We start from the raw sequence: 6,000 nt of genomic DNA, 5'->3' as shown, positions 1-6,000 counted from the left end.
CCCAAACCCCCCCCCCCCCTGCAGTTTTCAAATATCCCAAACATCCCAAAAATCGACGCTTGAGCCATATTTTGAAACCAAATTTGGGCTCTCTGCACGTATTCGCAGTTTGAAATTACGTCTTTTTATACCGGAAATATGCCATTTACTGAGAGCAGCGATGGATCATATTTTGCCCAAACCCTCCCTGTAGTTTTCAAAATATAGCAAAATCCCAAATGCGACGCTTGAGCCATATTTTGGAGCCAAATTCTGGCTCTACATGTATTCCCAGTTTGAAATTACGAGATTTTATACCGAAAATATGCCAATTACTGAAACCAGCGATGGATCACATTTTGACGAAACCCTCTCTGCAGTTATCAAATTATACCAAACATCCCAAATTCGACCCTTGAGTCATGTTTTGGAGCCAAATTCTGGCTCTCTGCACGTATTCGCAGTTTGAATTTACGACTTTTTATACCGAAAATATGCCAATTACTGAGAGCGGCGATGGATCAAATTGTGCCCCCAACCTTCCCTGCAATTTTCAAAATATCCCAAACATCCTAAATTTGAACCTTGAGAATTATTTTGGAGCTAAATTCTGACTCTCTGCACGTATTCGCAGTTTGAAATTACGACTCTTTATCCCAAACTTCCCAAATTTGACGCTTGAAAATATGCCAATTACTGAAAACAGCGATGGGTCTCATTTTGCTCAAACTCCCTGGCAGTTTGCAAAATATCCCAAACATCCCAAATTCGACCTTTGAGCCATATTTTGGAGCCAAAATCAGGCTTTCTGCGAGTATTCGCAGTTTGAAATTACGACTTTTTATACCGAAAACATGACAATTACTGAAAACGGCGATGGATCACATTTTGCCCAAACCCTCTCTGCAGTTTTCAAAATATCCCAAACATCCCCAATTTGACCCTTGAGCCATATTTTGGAGCAAATTTGGCTTTTCTGCATGTATTCGCAGTTTGAAATTACGACTTTTCATACCGAAAATATGCCAATTACTGAAAGCGGCGATGGATCTCATTTTGCCCAAACCCTCCCTGCAGTTTCCAAAATATCCCAAACATTCCCAATTCAACGCTTGAGAAATAATTTGGAGCCAAATTCTACTCTCTGCACGTATTCGCAGTTTGAATTTACGACTTTTTATACCGAAAATATGCCAATTACTGAGAGCGGCGGTGGATCAAATTTTGCCTCAAACCTTCCCTGCAATTTTCAAAATATCCCAAACATCCCAAATTCGACCCTTGAGAATTATTTTGGAGCTAAATTCTGGCTCTCTGAACGTATTCGCTGTTTGAAATTACGACTTTTTATACCGAAAATGACAATTACTGAAAGCGGCGATGGATCACATTTTGCCCAAACCCCCCTGCAGTTTTAAAATATCCCAAACATCCCCAATTCAACCTTGAGCCCTATTTAGGAGCCAAATTTGGCTTTCTGCATGTATTCGCAGTTTGAAATGACGACTTTTCATACCGAAAATGCCAATTACTGAAAGCGTCGATGGATCACATTTTGCCCAAACCTCCCTGTAGTTTTCCAAAATATCCCAAACATCCAAAATTCAACGCTTGAGCCATATTTTGGAGCCAAATTCTAGCTCTCTGCACGTTTCGCAGTTTGAATTTACGACTTTTTATACCGAAAATATGCCAATTACTGAAGCGGCGGTGGATCAAATTTTGCCCAAACCTCCCTGCAATTTCAAAATATCCCAAACATCCAAATTTGAACCTTGAGATATTTTGGAGCTAAATTTGGCTTCTGCATGTATTCGTTTTGAAATTACGACTTTTTATACCGAAAATATGCCAAATACTGAGAGCAGCGATGGATCACATTTTGACGAAACCCCCTGCAGTTTTCAAATATCCCAAAATCCCAAATTCACGTTGGCCATTTTTTGAGCCAAAATCGCTCTCTGCACGTATACGCAGTTTGAAATTACGACTTTTTATACCGAAAATATGCAATACTAGAGCGCGATGGTCACATTTTGTCCAAACCCCCCCCCCCCCTGCACGTTTCAAAATATCCCAAACATTCCCTCGACGCTTGAGCCTATTTTGAAACAAATTTGGGCTCTCTGCACGTATTCGCAGTTTGAAATTACGTCTTTTATACCGAAATATGCCATTACTGAAAGCAGCGATGGATCATATTTTGCCCAAACCCTCCTGTAGTTTTCAAAATATAGCAAAATCCAAATGCGACGCTTGAGCATATTTTGGAGCCAAATTCTGGCTCTCTGCATGTATTCCCAGTTTGAAATTACGAGATTTTATACCGAAAATATGCCAATTACTGAAACCAGCGATGGATCACATTTTGACGAAACCCTCTCTGCAGTTATCAAATTTACCAAACATCCCAAATTCGACCCTTGAGTCATGTTTTGGAGCAAATTCTGGCTCTCTGCACGTATTCGCAGTTTGAATTTACGACTTTTTATACCGAAAATATGCCAATTACTGAGAGCGGCGATGGATCAAATTGTGCCCCCAACCTTCCCTGCAATTTTCAAAATATCCCAAATCCTAATTTGAACCTTGAGAATTATTTTCGAGCTAAATTCTGACTCTCTGCACGTATTCGCAGTTTGAAATTACGACTCTTTATCCCAAACTTCCCAAATTTGACGCTTGAAAATATGCCAATTACTGAAAACAGCGATGGGTCTCATTTTGCTCAAACTCCCTGGCAGTTTGCAAAATATCCCAAACATCCCAAATTCGACCTTTGAGCCATATTTTGGAGCCAAAATCAGGCTTTCTGCGAGTATTCGCAGTTTGAAATTACGACTTTTTATACCGAAAACATGACAATTACTGAAAACGGCGATGGATCACATTTTGCCCAAACCCTCTCTGCAGTTTTCAAAATATCCCAAACATCCCCAATTTGACCCTTGAGCCATATTTTGGAGCCAACATTTGGCTTTTCTGCATGTATTCGCAGTTTGAAATTACGACTTTTCATACCGAAAATATGCCAATTACTGAAAGCGGCGATGGATCTCATTTTGCCCAAACCCTCCCTGCAGTTTCCAAAATATCCCAAACATTCCCAATTCAACGCTTGAGAAATAATTTGGAGCCAAATTCTACTTCTCTGCACGTATTCGCAGTTTGAATTTACGACTTTTTATACCGAAAATATGCCAATTACTGAGAGCGGCGGTGGATCAAATTTTGCCTCAAACCTTCCTGCAATTTTCAAAATATCCCAAACATCCCAAATTCGACCCTTGAGAATTATTTTGGAGCTAAATTCTGGCTCTCTGAACGTATTCGCTGTTTGAAATTACGACTTTTTATATCGAAAACATGACAATTACTGAAAGCGGCGATGGATCACATTTTGCCCAAACCCTCCCTGCAGTTTTTAAAATATCCCAAACATCCCCAATTCAACCCTTGAGCCCTATTTAGGAGCCAAATTTTGGCTTTCTGCATGTATTCGCAGTTTGAAATGACGACTTTTCATACCGAAAATATGCCAATTACTGAAAGCGTCGATGGATCACATTTTGCCCAAACCCTCCCTGTAGTTTCCAAAATCCCAAACATCCAAAATTCAACGCTTGAGCCATATTTTGGAGCCAAATTCTAGCTCTCTGCACGTTTTCGCAGTTTGAATTTACGACTTTTTATACCGAAAATATGCCAATTACTGAGAGCGGCGGTGGATCAAATTTTGCCCCAAACCTTCCGTGCAATTTTCAAAATATCCCAAACATCCTAAATTTGAACCTTGAGAATTATTTTGGAGCTAAATTCTGGCTCTCTGCACGTATTCGCAGTTTGAAATTATGACTTTTTATCCCAAACTTCCCAAATTTGACGCTTGAAAATAAGCCAATTACTGAAAGCAGCGATGGGTCACATTTTGCCCAAACCCCCCGGCAGTTTGCAAAATATCCCAAAAATCCCAAATACTACGCTTGAGCCATATTTTGAAGCCAAATTCGGGCTCTCTGCACGTATTCACTGTTTGAAATTTCGACTTTTTATACCGAAAATATGCCAACTTCTGAGAGCGGCGATGGGTCACATTTTGTCAACCCCCCCCCCCCCCGACCTGCACGTTTCAAAATATCCCAAACATCCCAAATTCGTCCCTGGAGCCTTATTTTGGAGTCAAATTCTGGCTCTCTGCACGTATTCGCAGTTTGAAATTACGAATATTTATACTGAAAATATGCCAATTACTGAAAGTAGCGATGCGTCACATTTTGCCCAAACCCCCTTGCAGTTTTCAAATATCCCAAACATCCTAAATTCGACCCTTGGATTTTGGATTTTGGAGCCAAATTCTGGCTCTCTGCACGTATTCGCAGTTTGAAATTATGACTTTTATACTGAAAATATGCCAATTACGGAAAGCGGCGATGGATCACATTATTCCCAAACCCTCCCTGCAGTTTTAAAAATATCCCAAACATCCCAAATTCGACCCTTGAGCCATATTTTCTAGCCGAATTCTGGCTTTCTGCACGTATTCGCAGTTTGAAAAACGACTTTTTATACCGAAAATATGTCAATTACTGAAAGCAGCGATGGGTCACAATTCGGCCAAACACCCCCCCCCCTGCAGTTTTCAAAATATCCCAAACATGGCAAATTCGACGCTTGAGCCATATTTTGGAGCCAAATTCTGGCTTTCTGCGCTTATTCGCTGTTTGAAATTACGAATTTTTATACCGAAAACATGACAATTACTGAAAGCGGCGATGGATATCATTTTGCCCAAACCCTCCCTGCAGTTTTCAAAATATCCCAAACATCCCAAATTCGACGTTTGAGCCATATTTTCGAGCCAAATTCGGGCTCTCTGAACGTATTCGCAGTTTGAAATTACGACTTTTTATACCGAAAATATGCCAATTACTGAAAGCGGCGATGGATCACATTTTGCCCAAACCCTCCCTGCAGTTTCCAAAATATCCTAAACATCACAAATTCGACCCTTGAGCCATATTTTGCAGCCAAATTTGACTTTCTGCATGTATTCGTTGTTTGAAATTACGACTTTTTATACCGAAAATATGCCAATTACTGAAAGCAGCGATGGATCACATTTTGACGAAACCCTCTCTGCAGTTTCCAAAATATCCTAAAAATCACAAATTCGACCCTTGAGCCATATTTTGGAGCCAAATTCTGGCTCTCTGCATGTATTCCCAGTTTGAAATTACGACTTTTATACCGAAAATATGCCAATTACTGAAACCTGCGATGGATCACTTTTTTTCCCAAACCCTCCCTCCTGTTTCCAAAATATCCCAAACATCCCAAATTCAACGCTTGAGCCATATTTTGGAGCCAAATTCTAGCTCTCTGCACGTATTCGCAGTTTGAAATTACAAGATTTATACCGAAAATATGCCAATTACTGAGAGCGGCGATGGATCACATTTTGCCCAAACCTTCCCTGTAGTTTTCAAAATATACCAAACTTCCCAAATTCGACCCTTGAGAGTTATTTTGGAGCTAAATTCTGGCTCTCTGCATGTATTTGCAGTTTGAAATTATGACTTTTTATCCCAAACATCCCAAATTTGACGCTTGAAAATTAGCTAATTACTGAAAGCAGCGATGGGTCACATTTTGCCCAAACCCCCCGGCAGTTTGCAAAATATCCCAAACATCCCAAATTCGACCCATGAGCTATATTTTGGAGCCAAATTCTGGCACTCTGCACGTATACGCTGTTTGAAATTATGACATTTTATAACGAAAACATGACAATTACTGAAAGCGGCAATGGATCACATTTTGCCCAAACCCTCCCTGCAGTTTTAAATATATCCCAAGCATCCCAAATTCGACGCTTGAGTCATAATTTGGAGCAAAATTCGGGCTCTCTACGTATTAGCAGTTTGAAAATATGACATTTTATACCGAAAATATGCCAAGTACTGAGTGCAGCGATGGATCACATTTTGCTCAAGCCATCCCTGCTCTTTTCAAATATCCCAA

This window comes from Procambarus clarkii, unplaced genomic scaffold (genome assembly GCF_040958095.1).
Source record: "Procambarus clarkii isolate CNS0578487 unplaced genomic scaffold, FALCON_Pclarkii_2.0 HiC_scaffold_96, whole genome shotgun sequence".
Lineage (NCBI taxonomy): Eukaryota > Metazoa > Arthropoda > Malacostraca > Decapoda > Cambaridae > Procambarus > Procambarus clarkii.
Note: the sequence above shows the minus strand (reverse complement) of the source record.